The sequence below is a fragment of the Sphaeramia orbicularis genome, chromosome 4 (assembly GCF_902148855.1).
Source record: "Sphaeramia orbicularis chromosome 4, fSphaOr1.1, whole genome shotgun sequence".
Taxonomy (NCBI): domain Eukaryota; kingdom Metazoa; phylum Chordata; class Actinopteri; order Kurtiformes; family Apogonidae; genus Sphaeramia; species Sphaeramia orbicularis.
The window spans coordinates 5,731,592-5,749,226 of NC_043960.1; the positions used below are offsets into that span (position 1 = coordinate 5,731,592).

The window sequence follows — 17,635 nt, forward strand, 5'->3', positions numbered from 1 at the left end:
CTTGCTTTTGATATTATATCAGTCAACTTTAAATCTGATCTTTTATGAATATCTGATCAGCAAATTAAATACAATCCTAAATACCTGCAAAATACAAAGGTCTTTACGGGTTAAAAACACAGCTTTACTTTAAGATGTTGACCTCAACACCTTTAAATCCCTTTTAAAAACTCACTTATTTAAGATTGCTTTTAATGTTTAATTGTTTTATATTCAAATATCTGCCTTTTGCATCTGCTCTTTAGCTTATTAGCTTACCAGCTGACAGGCCGTAAACTGTTGTCGTCATGCGGCGTCCAGCGTCGTTGTCGTCTGTCACAAAAATTTCAACCGTCTTCTTCTCTGAAACTACAGTTCCAATTGACTTCAAACTTGCTATACAGCTTCTGTATGATGATGTCAACAAAAGTTAGTGAAATTATTTGGATCCGGATCTGATTCTGGATTTGGTGTGACTTTGAAACATTTCCCCATTATAACAGATAGGAAGTGGATGGATGCAATAACTCAGTAAATATAAATGATATCCAGTGGAAATTTCTACAGTCCAGCCCTGATGGGGAGATGACCAAAACATAATGTCCACATGCTGATCAGGATCTTCTTCTGGATCCGGGAACTTACAGAAAATTTAACATGGGCTCTTCTGGGGAAAAAATTTCAATTGTCTTTTTCTCCCAAACTCCAGTTCTGATTGACTTCAAACTTGGTATACAGCTTCTGTATGATGATGTCAACACAAGGGATTGAAATTATTTGGATCTGGATCTGATTCTGGATTTGGTGCAACTTTGAAAAATTTTCCCATTATAACAGATAGGAAGTGGATTGATCCAATAAATCAGTATCAATGATATCAAGTTGGAATTTGAATTTTTGACAGATCTGATTGGAATATGACCAAAACATGGGCTATTTCTGTAATAGAATAAACACACAGAACTGGGTGATAATAAATGGCATCTGGATACATTTCCCACAGCTTTGAATTTGGCCGGTAAGCTACAGGGCCATTGGTCCTATTTTTTTAAAATCTTTTTTATGTGTTTGGTTTCTGTTTTATCTGCTTTATGTAAAGTGTCTGAGTTCAATGAAAAGCACTATACAAATAAAATGTTTTATTATTAGCTCTGCCAGGAGGTATTGTGATCACTTTGCTTTGTGTGTTTGCGTGCATGTTGGTTTGTTTGTTAGTTAGCAAGATAACTCAAAAAGTTATGGACGTATTTTCACAAAATTTTCAGGAAATGTTGATACTGGCACAAGGAAGAAATTATTCAATTTTGGTGGTGATGGGGGGGGGGGGGTTCTGTCTTGGCGGAGGTCTGCGCTCTCCTATTACACTATTACTATTACACTGGTCTGCAAGGAAAATGCTTCCAGAATAAAAGTAATGAATTTTACCATATGAGAGTCACTGATAAAGAAAAATCAAGTCAAAAATGCTGGTTGGCTGAACTTTCCAAGATACAGCCTTGGGTCAAAATGTGAAATTCAAGAATTAACGAGAATGGGTTTGACTCAAAAGGAATATTTGTCTCAGAGCTACAAGATCTACTTCAAAACACTGTCTGCACATTAGAATACAGGGTGGGGAAGCAAAATTTACAATATTTTGAGGCAGGGATTGAAAGACAGTGTATGACCAATTAGTTTATTGAAAGTCATGAGAATTTATTTGCCACAAGAAAATGTACATAATAGAAAATGTTTTTATTCTATGTGTCCTCCTTCTTTCTCAATAACTGCCTTCACACGCTTCCTGAAAATTGCGCAAGTGTTCCTCAAATATTCAGGTGACAACTTCTCCCATTCTTCTTTAATAGTATCTTCCAGACTTTCTGGTAATAGTTTTGCTCATAGTCATTCTCTTCTTTCCATTATAAACAGTCTTTATGGACACTCCAACTATTTTTGAAATCTCCTTTGGTGTGACGAGTGCATTCAGCAAATCACACACTCTTTGACGTTTGCTTTCCTGATTACTCATATGGGCAAAAGTTTCTGAAAAGCTATGGATAATAGTGTTAGGTATGATTATGACATCAGTATATGTTTGGTTTCAAAACAGTTGACGTAGTGCCTCCTGAGAAAAAACAACTAAATGTTCATTGTAAATTTCACTTCCCCACCCTGTACATTCACTTTACAGGTTCTATTTAGTGAAAGATTTATAAAAGTATTATATAAATATACATAAACCAATATATATGTGTAATAACACTGTATCATATACCTTGAAAACATCAGCAAACTGGCACTTTTGTCATTTATTTTCCAATTAATCTTATTAAAATACGTGACATTTAGCACATTTAATGTCTGAAGCAAATCATTTCTAAAAAATTGTAGACCAGTGTTGTTATTATTATTATTATAATTATTGTTATTATTATAAGAAATGACTCGTATGCGTCCACATCTCACAGTAGAACTTTAAACGTACAGTCGGTCTCCTCTGGCAGCGGAGGTTTTCATTTAGCCAAAGTATTCCTTACACCACGTCCCCATAAAGTTTAAGCACAGATACTCATGGAAGTCCTGTCTGCAGATGAGGTGAGGGTCACATTTAACCCCCCCTCATAATTCATCTCATACTCATGGACGACTTCATTTACACCAGCCGCGCCTCTCACACCATTATGGGATTCTTTAATGTATATTTTAGTCGGAGATGTTTTATCCACCAAGGATAAAAACACTGACGCTGCAGCATCAGCAAAACTATGAGCATCTACGTTAGATTAAAAAACATCTGCCTGCTTTAGACGCACTGAGTGTACGAGTCAAATACTGATGAAACCATGAGCACTGACACCGAGTTGGTCCAGTGGGTTCAGATGAGTCCAAAATAAGATCTAATTGTCTCATTCTTTCATTTTCTGAACCCGCTTCACCCTCACTAGGGTCACGGGGGTCACACGGGTCACACGGAGCCTATCCCAGCTACTTATATGTGAAGGTGGGGTTCACCCTGGACGTGTCACCGGTTCATCGCAGGGCTGAACACACTGGTCTACAATTTTTTAGAAATGATTTGCTTCAGACATTAAATGTGCTAAATGTTATGTATTTTAATAAGATTAATTGGAAAATAAATGACAAAAGTACCGGTTTGCTGATGTTTTCAAGGTATATGATACAGTGTTATTACACACATATATATTGGTTCATGTACATTTATATAATACAGTCTACTCTCGTTAAACCGCCCGCCGTTATACCGCCATTTTCGCTCACTGCCAACCAAAACCATTGCACAAAAATCCCCAATGCATTATTCCATTAGCTACCGCCATTTCCGCCTATCGCCATCCGCCAGCCCAGTTCCATGCACAAACAACACTTATACCATTGATTTCCCGACTGTTATACCGCCAGCGTGATTGCCATCGAGTACACATAAATTTTAACAATGCACTGAAACAAACGCGCCAGACGCTGATCGCGACAAGCTACGAGTAGGTCTACGGAACGGCCACCGTTCATTTATCGCAGAACACTCAGTAGGTCAGGATGTCGGGAAGAGGACGTGGGATTAAGCCAAAGCCTCAAGATGATGGGGTGTCATTTCCCGACGCTGTATAATAATGCTTAAAATGTTTCCCCACTTTAAATGATCCCTTACAACATAACAGAATCAAGATTTATTTAGAAACGCAATTAGAACGGGTTAACGGAGGCAGCATAGACATCATATAGTAAAGACATGCACATTATGGACGCAACCCGTTGTAACACCATTTTCGCTATACCGCCAATTTGGCCGTGAACGGAAGTTGGCGGTATAACGAGAGTAGACTGTAGTTTTATAAATCTTCCACTAAGTAGAACCTGTAAAGTGAATGTATTCTAATGTGCAGACAGTGTTTTGAAGTAGATCTTGTAGCTCTGAGACAAATATTCCTTTGAGTCAAACCCATTCTCTCGTTAATTCTTGAATTTCACATTTTGACCCGAGGCTGTAACTTGGAAAGTTCAGCCAACCAGCAGTTTTGACTTGATTTTTCTTTATCAGTGACTCTCATGTGGTAAAATTTCATTACTTTTATTCTGGAAGCATTTTCCTTGTAGACCAGTGACATATAGACAAACAATGACACTGGAAAAAATCTAAATCTTGCTAAGTGTATTTTTGTCATTTCTGTGATGCTCATAAAAGCTCAGAGTTAAGTCAAAAGTAAAAAAAAAGGGAGTTTTTCAGTCAAATCTCTCATTAACTGAACATAAACCCAGTGTGTCCATCCACTGTCATTGATCCAACTCCACTGGTTTTACTGGTGAATCAATGTTGGAGAAGATGATGGTGTTTCCACGGTAACTGCGAAGCCTCTGAACGTCCAAATGGGTCATATCTGATGACTGTGAAAAGATGAAGAACTGTATTTAACAATTATTTAGATGTATTGATAGGATTATTGGATGAACAGTTTAGATCTGTACACTGGAAAAAAAAATCTAAATCTTACCAAGTGTATTTTTCTCATTGATCAATGGATGGATCAGTGACAGTGGATGGACACACTGGGTTTATGTTCAGTTAATGAGAGATTTGACTGAAAAACTACCTTTTGTTTTTTTTTACTTAGACGTTATGCTAAGCTTTTATGAACATCGACATAATCAATACATTAAACATAAGAAAATAGATGACTTTCACTGGGAAAACATGCAAAATTCAGAGGATAATATTCTAATAAATGTAGGAATAAAAGGAATTTTAAGCAAAACTGGTGAAAAATGTCTAAAAATGTTTCCAAGTTGGCTCGATCTTGATAAACTGACCACAGATTTGAGTCTAAACAACTATATTCTTACCTGGAAACTTGAATATAAGGCCTAATTTAGGGAATTAAAGCAGTTTTAGATTTTTCCTCCTCCAGAATGACCAGCTGTGTTGACCGTCTTCTACCCCTGTCGTAGACATGCTTCATGCTAGCGGCCAAACCGAGCTGAGCTGAACCAGGTTAAAGTGAGTCAAGTTCATATTTCATTTGTCTTCTTGTACATTTATTTACTTGGAATTTGTTTAACTGATAATTTAAAACCACAAATAACCATCTGGTTTCCTCAACTTCTACTCGACTCCAAAAATCTCAAGTAAGGGATGTAACGATTACCGGTATAATGATAAAATGGTATAATGGTAAAATTGCAGACGGTTAGTATTACCGTTTGAATTCTAATTATCGTGATAACCGTGTTTGATTACCGCACTTTTAGGGGAAAAAACGCCTATGTAAAGATATACTTTTATGTCAAATATTTAAGTATAGTTTTAATTTATTACAATTTTAATTTTATATACCAAATATTTGGAACCAATATTCACTTTTAAAGTCTTTGAAAAGGTTCGTTAAGCATCTTTGTGCTATTTATGCAATAAATTATATACATTTTTCAAATCGGATTTTATATTTTTTTTGTGTTTTCTGGCCTTTTATGTTTTTATAGTAGGTTAAAGTGAAAAAAATAATAGGCAGATGAGATAGATGAAGTTGTGCTGAAAAAAAAAAGATCCCAAACATGAGTATAATAAACATTTCTTTATATAGTATATAAAGGCAAAATGAAAAGTACTGAAAAATGGCCAAAAAAAGCTCAGACCACTAAGGGTTAATACTTGAATGTTTCTTCCAACAGAAAGTACATTGTGCCAATTATTTTATTTATTTATTTATTTTTTAAATACAACTTGGTTAAATTATTTCGGTGTGTGTATAAGCATTTTTTGAACATTTTGAGCACTATTTCAATAATACCGCGATAATAATGATAACCGTGATAATTTTGGTCACAATAACCGTGATATGAAATTTTCATATCGTTACATCCCTAATCTCAAGAAAAATAATGAAGTAAAATTTATCGTGACAATCATCGATATCAAATTACATTAAAAATATTTCCCATGAAAATGCTGCAAGGCTGATTTTTGGTCCTGAGCGAAACTTAAAGACACTTATTTCAGGTTGTGAACTTCAAAAAATTTTACAAATCTTGACGTGGAATATTGAAGATGGTTGTTGAAGATGCTAAAGTTTTTGATCAGTTTGAAATTAGGTAAAAACATTGACATTTTTGTGTATTTTTTAGCAGTACAATCACAATTAACCCTAAAAACAAATAAATTACTGTAATTACACTGGGTTACAAAATAATTTTTTTTGCAAGTTGTCTAGGTTTTTTCAACTGAGTTAGGACCATTTTGCACCGCTGAATCCAAAGATGACATCTGTTTTTCTCAATCAGGTCAGGTTTTTTTGCTAATTTGATTTTGAAAAATTTGATCTTCTCACAAAATTGATTACATTTTTGTGACTTTATCAATTCATTTTTTTATATAGTTCTCACCCAAAATAGGTTTTAAGAGGAAAAAAAATCATTTTCTAACAGAATGTATTTATTATTTATTATGTATTCACTGCAGATGTAGCAGAATACATCAGGCTTATTTTTGCAAGATCTTCTAGTCGAAGGCATTTCATTCACCTGTAATATTAAAAAAAAAATCATAAATTGGCAAAAGTAAAATCTTCAGAACTCGTTTATTGCAAGAAATATGAAAGAATTTTGCATCGTATGATGTGAAAATGCCCATAAATGTAAGCAAAAATGTTAAAAAGCCAATATGTAGCATAGTTCAGCAAAATGAATGTGATTTTTGGATTCAGTACACCAAAATTATCCTAAATCAGCTGAAAAAACTTAAACAATAAATTTGTTGTTGACCAGTGTTATCAATATATATAATGTATGTATCCGTGATCTTCAAGGAAAATTAACACAACATAATATAAAATGATTTAAAGTGAGATCATGATAATTATCCTCATGTATTTCATTTCCCAGCCCTACTACTTAAGTCAATGAATTATTTAGTTTTTCCAGCCACAGCGGCTCTTGCAGCACAAGTCACCGACAGGAAAAATGTTCCAAGCAGTGAGTTGTGATTTCAGTGTTTTGATCTGCTGGCACGGTGCGCCATTATCCAACCTGTGTATTAAATACAGTTTGTCTGTTGCTGCTGGCTTAGCTGTGACAGCCCTGACTGCAGACTCCTCTGGGAAATCAGCCCACTTCCTGTTGTATCACAGCCACTGGGGGTGAAGGAGTGTGTATAAGGTGGGGGGGTGGGGTGTGTGTGTGTTTGTGTGTCGGTGTGCGAGTATTCAGGGCGGGCAGAGACAGGAGGATATAGAAAAGATGCTCTACAGTCATTTAGTCAAGCTGCATTTTCCAGCCTCCTACTGTGAGAAATGGGTCAAAGCAGCAGTGAATCAGCTGCCGGGACTGAACGTGGGGATCAGTCCACTTCACATACTGACTTCTGTTTAAAAAAAAAAAAAAAAGGTTTGTTTTTGTAATTTTACATCAATGTCATGTAATTTTACTGTAAATATTTGCAGCAGCAGATAGAGCACAGGTGTCAAACATGAGGCCCGGGGGCCAAATCCGGCCCGCCAAAGGGTCCAATCCGGCCTGTGGGATGAATTTATGAAAAACAAAAGTTACACTCAAGATATTAACAGTCAATCGTTTTACTTTAGGGTCCAAAAAAAGCCCTACTTTAGTCTCAAAGTGGGTCAGATTAGTAAAATACTATCATAAAGGTACTATCTTTATTCTACTGTTTTCTATTTGATAGTGGTTTATTGTTCTTATTTACCTATTTATTTACCTACCTACCTACCTACCTACCTACCTATCTACCTATCTACCTATCTATCTATGTTTTAAATTGTATGGCTTTTTAATCTATTCTTGTATTTTATTCTTTTATCTGTTTTATTTATTCTTCTGTATAGCACTTTTTTCTTTTATGTACAGTTTCTATGTCTTTAAATCTATTTCTGTATTTTATTCTTCTATTTTGGTTTTAATTATTCTTCTGTACAGCACTTTGGTCCACTGCGGTTGTTTTAAAGTGCTTTACAAATAAAGTTGGATTGGATAAAAACCTACAAATAATGACAACTCCAAATTTTTCCTCTGTTTTAGTGTAAAAAAGTGAAATTACATAATAATGTGTAAATTTACAAACTAGCCTGTCACAAAAAATATGAAAAACTAGAAATGTGTTAAGAGAATTAAGTGTAATTTTACTAATTTTCTGCCAGTTACTAAAATATTTTGTTCATTTGCAGATCCATTGTGATCTGTAAGTTGTAATGCACATTTACAAATGATAAGCAGAGGCAATATATAGTTAAAATTGCACTTATTTTTCTTCATAAATTTCAGTTTTTTTATGGTTGTTCATGCTGCTCACATTTTTAAAAGGACAGTTTATAGATGTAAACATTTCCACAATGTAATTTTACTTTTTTCACTATGAAACACATTGAAATGTTTGGAGTTGACATTATTTACATATTGTTATGTTATTAATTCACTGGTCCGGCCCACTTCAGATCATATTGGGGTGAATGTGGTCCCTAAACATAAATGAGTTTGACACCTCTGAGATACAGCCTCACAACAAATGGCATGTGTCATTTTATACTGTAGTTAATGGAACCAGTGGGAATGTCATGTTCTGTGGAATAAACGCATCACCTGTTCCCATAGTTTCCATGTTAACTAGCGCTATTAGCAAGAATCTGGTGATACAATACAAATCACAATACTAGGATCATGATACGATATATCACGATATATCATGATACTGTTAAAAAGGCAATTTTTTGTTTGTTTCTTTTTTAAAATGATTATTTCCTGGAAGAATTGAATTACACCAGAAATCTGCACAAATACTAAACACATTTTTATTCGATCACAACAGGATCTAATGCTATATCACAAAATGTTCCTGTGTTCAAACTTAAATTCTGTTTTACAGACATTGCAGTTTAAGATCCTGTTCAAATGTTCATATTCTATTAGTTCAGAACTAACATCAGAACGGTATTTTAGTTCAATCCCAACAAAGGAATGAACATTATTTAATAAAAGGGTGTTATATAATAATAAATAAGATATCAACAAAAATGAACCTCCACAATATCTGCTTTTGAATAAATACCTAAAAATATCGATACAGTACTTTTTAATATCGACACAGTATTGTGAAATGAAATATTGCGATATATTGCAGAAACGATATTTTCTTACACCCCTAGGTGTAATGATAAAGTTTTTGATGAGTGTCAAAAACAACAGAAGTGAAATTAGGTAGAAACACTAACATTTTTGTGTTTTATTTAGCTGTCAAATCAAAATATATCCTAAACACAAATAAATGACAGTAATTATCACTATGTATATGTGATCTTCAAGGAAAATTAACATGATAAACCCATTGTGTCCACTTGTGTTACATGCAGAATCTGAACATTTAAACACAAAAAATCGCAAACGGTTTTGCAACAGCGGCCATTTTTGTGAAACGTTGTGCCTTGAATAATTAGTTTGATTCCCAAAATGAATAGATAGATAGACAGACAGACAGACAGACAGACAGACAGACAGACAGACAGACAGACAGACAGACAGACAGACAGACAGACAGACAGACAGACAGACAGACAGACAGACAGACAGACAGACAGACAGACAGACAGATAGATAGATAGATAGATAGATAGATAGATAGATAGATAGATAGATAGATAGATAGATAGATACTAAATGGCACACATTCAATAACAATTTAATGTATCTGTGACAGAATAAAACACTATTCAAAAAAATAGTAGTGTGTAATTTTTGTGTCCTTTTGTTTACCATATTAATTGCGGATTTTTGTATACATGCGTCATCTGAAAAATAGTTTCTTTTATTTCCATAAATATTTATTTTTAAAATAGACCCAAAGTGCTTCCAAACTTGCTTCATAACATTAGTCTACATCTGGTTTGAATTTTTAGCCCCTCTGTCCTGTTTTTAGGTTAAAACACTTACTTCCATATAATTTTGTTTATGATATATGTTTTGTATCACATTCAATACATTGGGCATTTTTGGCAACTTTTTGCTCACAACGTTAACTTTAGATACAAACATACATTTTGCCAGTAATGTTTTGAAAACATAGAACATTTCAGGAGTTTTTTTTTTTTTTTGCATAAAACTTTTCACAGCCTTTTCATTTCCCCTAAATGGCAACATAATTTCAATATTTTTCCAAATTTTTCCATTTTCAACCAAAAAAAGGCTTTTCCATTGGCTGCAGTGGGACGATAATCCACCAGGGGGCAGAAAATACGTATCAGGTCATATAAAACAGTTTTGTTTTGTTTTTTTAATTAACTTTCTTTATTGGAAACAATTTCACAGGCAACAGCATGACAGCGCAATGTGATAAAAAGGACTTCCATTCTTTCATTTTTCTTTTTATCCCTCCCACAATCCAGAAGACAATTCTTAATGTAAATCCAATATTGACACGTGATCAGTACAGAATACAACTGTTTAATTGACAAAGGGGTGAGAGCTAATAAGCCATACTTCTTCTCACTCCTTTTCAAATGTGACTCTTTTTTCTTTTTCTTTTTGTGTGTGTATTATTGCTTCCTTTCATTTTCATTTCTATATTATGTTGTGCAATGAAGACAATTAGTTGCAATCAGGAAGCTCGCATTGTTTCCAAATTCGAAATAAAAAAAAAAAAGAAATTAAGAAAAATAAGTAATTAAAATAAAATAGAAAAAATAGAAAATAAAAAAAGGGGGTGGGGGTGGGGGGGGGGCTCAGTCATCACAATCAGGCAGAGATGTCAAGGTTTCGATATAATTTAAGAGAGGTCTTCAAGTTTTTTCAAATGACTTTAAGGAGCCATTGAGGGCAAATTCCCTCCCACAACAGGTTTTTAACCCTTTAGCTGGCAAGTGACTATTTTTGGTAATTTCTACATACATTACAAGACAGTGACAGCTGCAGTGCCAGTCAGGACAGTGAGTCAACAGTCTGAGGTCCGATGTGGTCTACAGGGTCTGGAAGGTCCACCTGTGCATGAACAGTGAGTGGACCTGCTTTGTTAGGTACCAGGAAGTAATGGTACTAATGATGAAGTAATGGTACTGATGTAAGGAATGATGAAGTAATGGTACTAATGACGAAGTAATGGTACTAAAGTAAGGAATGATGAAGTAATGGTACTAATGATGAAGTAATGGTACTAATGTAAGGAATGATGAAGTAATGGTACTAATGATGAAGTAATGGTACTAAAGTAAGGAATGATGAAGTAATGGTACTAATGTAAGGAATGATGATGTAATGGTACTAATGATGAAGTAACAGTATTAATGTAAGGAATGATGAAGTAATGGTATTAATGTAAGGAATGATGAAGTAACGATACTAATGTAAGGAATGATGAAGTAATGGTACTAATGTAAGGAATGATGAAGTAATGGTACTAATGATGAAGTAACGGTACTAATGTAAGGAATGATGAAGTAACTGAACTAATGATGAAGTAATGGTACTAATGATGAAGTAATGGTACTAATATAAGGAATGATGAAGTAATGGTACTAATGATGAAGTAACGGTACTAATGTAAGGAAGGATGAAGTAATGGTACTAATGATGAAGTAACAGTACTAATGTAAGGAATGATGAAGTAATGGTACTAATGTAAGGAATGATGAAGTAATGGTACTAATGATGAAGTAACGGTACTAATGTAAGGAATGATGAAGTAACAGAACTAATGATGAAGTAATGGTACTAATGATGAAGTAATGGTACTAATATAAGGAATGATGAAGTAATGGTACTAATGATGAAGTAACGGTACTAATGTAAGGAAGGATGAAGTAATGGTACTAATGATGAAGTAACGGTACTAATGTAAGGAATGATGAAGTAATGGTACTAATGTAAGGAATGATGAAGTAATGGTACTAATGATGAAGTAACGGTACTAATGTAAGGAATGATGAAGTAACAGAACTAATGATGAAGTAATGGTACTAATGACGAAGTAATGGTACTAATATAAGGAATGATGAAGTAATGGTACTAATGATGAAGTAACGGTACTAATGTAAGGAAGGATGAAGTAATGGTACTAATGATGAAGTAACGGTACTAATGTAAGGAATGATGAAGTAATGGTACTAATGTAAGGAATGATAAAGTAATGGTACTAATGATGAAGTAATGGTACTAATGTAAGGAATGATGAAGTACACAGCCGATACACAGCCTACTCAGAACCTGGTGTAGCAAATACGATACAAATGGTTTTAAAGGGTTCAAACCCTCCAGCCTGTGACTCCAGCTGTGAAACCCTCAGATGCCAGACCTTCACTTTGTGTTCTCCTACTCCACAACTTGAGCGGCACTTTTTAAACCAAATCCAGAGCGTTAATAGCAGGTCGTCCAGACATGACTGAACCAACGAAGGAAAATAAAAAGATCAGAGCAAAAGCAAAATGGCTAAACCCCCAAGACTGCAGCTCCTGTGGAGATGCTGGATTCAATCTGCTCCTGCGCCCTTAAGGGAACATTTCACATTAGATTTAAAGTGGAAAGATAACTGAAGTCCCATATTCCTCTGACCTTTTCCATTTTCATCAGTGGGACTTCAAAGGAGGAGCTCCCTCCTGTGGGATCTGCCTCCACTGACACTGGACCCACAACCCAAAGGCTTCCGTTTAAATGCACCAATGCGTAAATGTGCGCACGTACCTGATGTGGTTACATGGTCCGTTTGTCCATCTGGGCTTAATCCTGTGCTGTTTGACCAGGTAAAGACCCCAGCATCCTTTTCGCAGCCGGTGGAGAGCAGAGAAGTGCCGCGCATGGGACTGCGGCGGAACTTCTCCAAGGATGAGCCGGAGTCAAGAGCGCACCGCGCCGACGGGGAAACCCAAACACACCCACCCACCCCGGCCCGGTGTGGGACCGGAAAACTGGAGGTCAGAAAGAGGCGGAAATCAGGCACCGAAAACCCGGACCGCAGCGCAGAAACGGGAGCGAAAAACCAGTTGTGGATGGGAGAGAAGGTTTCGTTACGTGCGGATTTTACGCACTCCTGCCACTGTTTAACCTTCAACGTCTGCCGGTGGGGTTCCCGGGACTCCGACGGGCCAAACGGACACCGGAGGACATGAAAAAACACTAAGACTGAAACGGACGCATCCAACAAGTGAAGAATGAGGAAGAGGAATGACGGCGTCCGGACTGGGAGGAGGAGGAGGAGGAGGAGGAGGAGGAGGAGGAGGAGGAGGAGGAGGAGGAGGAGAGGAGAGGAGAGGAGAGGAGGAGGAGGAGGAGGAGGAGGAGACGCCCCGCATCACACTCAACCTCCCTGGCAAGGAACCAATTATGGCACGGTACATTTGGATGGAGATGGATGGTATTTTAACCCTTTCATGCACAGTGGTCACTCCAGTGGACAGTTGTTCTCCAGCTGTTCTCTTGTTTATTCATGGGTTTGGCTGTTTTAGTTCCAGATCAGCCAACACAGTGGACGTTTATGCACCATCCCATAATACACTGACATTCAGACCATTACTGTAACTTTCCTGTTCTTTTATCTAAATCAATTGCTAGTTGTTATTAGACTGTAATTAACAGAGTTTTTTTTTTTTTGCATATTATCTGAGTGAGTAATAACTAGTGTTATAGTATTTTAAAATGTGAGAAAACATCAGATTAGCAGCATTAACCTCCTGAGACCCAGGAAAGTGAAATTTTTACCTTTTTTCCATTAAACTTCATCATTAAAAGGAATGATGAAGTAACGGTACTAATGTAAGGAATGATGAAATAATGGTACTAATGTAAGGAACAATGAAGTAATGGTACTAATGATGAAGTAACGGTACTAATGTAAAGAACGATGAAGTAATGCTAGTATTATAGTATATTAAAATGTGAGAAAACATCAGATTAGCAGCATTAACCTCCTGAGACCCAGGAAAGTGAAATTTTTACCTTTTTTCCATTAAACAATTGTCTTGATTGGAAACCGCATAATGCAACAGTTTTTTTGTTTGATTGTTTTTTTCCCTGAGACATTTTTAAAAATTTATATATATATATATATATATATATATATATATATATATATATATATATATATACACATACAGGGTGGGGAAGCAAAATTTACAATGAACATTTAGTTGTTTTTTTCTCAGCAGGCACTTCGTCAATTGTTTTCAAACCAAACATATATTGATGTCATAATCATACCTAACACTATTATCCATACCTTTTCAGAAACTTTTGCCCATATGTAAATTTTCTTGTGGCAAATAAATTCTCATGACTTTCAATAAACTAATTGGTCATACACTGTCTTTCAATCCCTGCCTCAAAATATTGTAAATTTTGCTTCCCCACCCTGTATAAATATATATATATTTATATATATATATATATATATATACAGGGGTTGGACAAAATAATGGAAACACCTTCTATGATGCCTGTCATACCTGCTGCCAGACGCTAGTCTGGTCTTGTCTGTCTTTTATGTTTTGTTTGTCACTTCCTGTTTTATTTTGTTAAGTTTTCCCTCATGTGTCTTGTCTGTCGTCTTTACTTCCTGTTCCCCGTTCATCCTGACCTCTGTTCTGATTACCTGTCTCCGCCCTGATTTGCTTCACCTGTGTCTAGTTGTCTTCACTCCCTTTTGTGTATTTAAACCTTGTCTCTCCCCTAGGTCATTCGCCAGTTTGTAACTCTAGCAGTTCAGACCAGCGTTTTGACCTCGTTTGTTCGTTTGCCTGCCTGTTTTTTGACCTGTTTTTGGATCCCTCGGTTTTTCGCCTTTTGCCTGCTCCCTGTCTGGTTTTGTCTGCCTTTCCTGATTCCTGGTTTTGACCTTCTCGCCCTGACTATCGGTACGTGAGTTTTGTCTTGTCCTTATGTCCTGTCGCCCGAGTATTTGCCTGCCTGTGTATGACCTGTTTCCGTCCCTGACCTCCCTTTGCTTCTCCCTAGTCGGGAGAAAAACCCCAAACACCGTACGGGGAGACGGGCTGTTGCCCCCGATCCAGAGAACGAATCAGAGAAGGATATCAACCACCATTATCCTCAAGATTCTGTCACTGTTCATTATTTTTCACCTGTGTGTGATAAATAAATCTTTTGAATTATATTTTTGGCGTTTGAGTTCTGCATTTGGATTCTGGGTTTGTACTAGCACCATTACAGTACAAACTGGCCAAAACATGAATCCAGCAGAACTCTCTCAGGTCAAGGAGGCAATTCTGTCCCAGGGGCACAGACTAGGGGGACATGATCAGGCTCTCCACACCCTACTCGACAAAAGACAAAATGAACCAGCTAACTACTCAGGTCACCATGCTCACTAGTACCCAAGCCGCGGCCGCGGCTGTGTCAAGCGAGAATAGGTCCAACCCTCCACCTGTTCGAGACTCGGCTGAGCCGAACATTCCGGCACCTTCCAAGTACTCTGGTAATCCTGACACCTGTCGAGACTTTTTTACTCAGGTTCAGTTAATTTTTGAGTCCCAACCTGTTCGTTTTGCTAAAGACTCTGTAAAGATTGCTTATTTGGCTAGTCTGCTGGAAGGGCCTCCTCTCAGTTACTTTAATGCTCTTTTTGAACAGGGCTCTCCTGCTGTTCATTCTTTTTCGGCCCTGGTTTCCGAACTTAAGCGGGTTTATGACCACCCGGTTCGGACCCAGTTTGCGGGTCATCAGATCATGAGGCTCAGACAGGGAGAGCGAACCATCAGGCAATATGTGAGCGCTTTTCGTTCACTAGCAGTGGAATCAGGGTGGAACAACCAAGCCCTGATCACTGCCTTTTTGTCCGGCCTTAATCGCTCTGTCGGCCGGGAGATGGCGCTCCGCCAACAGCTCACCTCCCTAGACGATGTTATCACCGAGGCCATCCGGGTCGCTGATCAGGAATCAGTTTGGCAGGTCATGGAACCAGAGGTCAGCTCTTCGTCCAGCAAGGGACCGAGTCGAGAGACGTTACGACTTCCAACAGCTGAGACAGGAGGGGGTAAAGAGGAACCTATGCAGTTGGGAAGGACTCATCTCTCGGCCGAGGAGTGCCGCCGACGCATGACAGAGGGGCTCTGCCTATACTGTGGACAAGGTGGCCATAGAGTCAGCAACTGCACCCTTAGACCCGATGCCAAGACAGGTGAGGGGTCGCTGTTGAGCAGAACAGTGTGTTTGTCTACTGTTTCTCGCCCGTTTCCTGTGGTTCTGTTGTGTTCTAATTCTCTGTCTCTCCAGCACCCCGTCCTGATCGATTCCGGGTCCGACGCTAACCTTATGGACCAGAACCTAGTAACTAAACTCGGACTCATCTCGACCCCAGTTCAGCGTCCGTTGGAAGCCCGAGCTTTGGATGATCATGTGATCTGTCGCATCACTCATTGTACCGAGCCAGTGACTGTGCAGTTTATTGATGGACACACCGAAAGCATTAGTTTTCACATATACAACTCTGATACTCAGCCACTCATTTTGGGGTACCCATGGTTACAAATCCACAAACCATATATTGATTGGGATACTGGGGAGGTTTTTTCATGGTGTAAAGATTGTGAGACTCGATGCAAGTATGTTAATTTACCTGATAATCCTCCTAAGATGTCACCTATTGCTGTAGCCCCTGTTAGTGTTCCTTTGGAGGAAAATAAGGATTTTCCTGATTTTGACAAGGTTCCCCGGTGTTATCATGATTTAAAAGAGGTTTTCAGTAAATCTAAGGCTACAGCCCTGCCACCTCATCGCCCTTATGATTGTGCCATAGATCTGCGTCCTGGTACTTCTCCCCCTAAAGGGAGATTATATTCTCTGTCAGGTCCTGAGAATCTGGCTATGAAAAAATACATTGATGAGTCCTTGGCTGCTGGGCTAATTAGGCCCTCATCGTCGCCTGCAGGAGCAGGATTCTTCTTCGTTGACAAGAAGGATAAGTCGCTCAGGCCTTGTATTGACTACAGGGGGCTTAACGATATTACCGTCCGCAACAGGTACCCTTTGCCACTAATGTCTTCCGCCTTTGAACTGTTGCATGGCGCTAAGATCTTCACCAAACTAGATCTTCGTAATGCCTACCATTTAGTTCGCATTAGGGAAGGAGATGAGTGGAAGACGGCGTTCAACACCCCTAGTGGCCATTACGAGTATTTAGTGATGCCTTTTGGTCTGACCAACGCCCCTGCGGTCTTCCAGGCGTTGGTCAATGACGTTCTCAGAGACATGCTTAATGTTTTTGTATTTGTGTACCTGGACGATATTTTAATTTTTTCTTCAGATGAGGAAACCCACATTCAGCATGTTCGACAAGTGCTTCAGAGACTCCTGGCTAATCAACTGTTTGTCAAGGCAGAGAAATGTGAATTTCACCAGTCCTCGGTGTCCTTTTTGGGCTTCATCATCGCCGAAGGTAGCGTCCAGATGGATCCCGAAAAGGTTAGTGCGGTCAGGGAGTGGCCGACTCCAACTTCCAGAAAGGATGTACAAAGATTTTTGGGTTTTGCTAACTTCTATAGGAAGTTTATTCGGGGGTTCAGCAGTGTGGCTGCCCCCCTGTATTCTCTCACCTCTTCCAAGTCTGTGTTCAGGTGGAGTCCCGAGGCTGAAAAGGCTTTTAACCACCTGAAGAGGGCGTTTTCCTCGGGACCCATCCTGTCCGTTCCTGACCCAGCTCTGCAGTTTGTGGTGGAGGTCGACACCT

At 37.9% G+C, this 17,635-nt stretch overlaps 1 protein-coding gene across 1 annotated transcript in view; it reads right to left on the reverse strand.

The window, feature by feature from the left end:
• Positions 1-12,731, reverse strand: part of LOC115418661 (protein FAM163A) — a 79,031-nt gene extending 66,300 nt beyond the window's left edge. Inside the window, exon 1 of the mRNA XM_030133200.1 lies at positions 12,643-12,731. The gene's annotated coding sequence lies outside the window, so the exon portion shown is untranslated. The remainder of the gene's footprint in view (positions 1-12,642) is intronic.
• Positions 12,732-17,635: the final 4,904 nt, after the last annotated feature.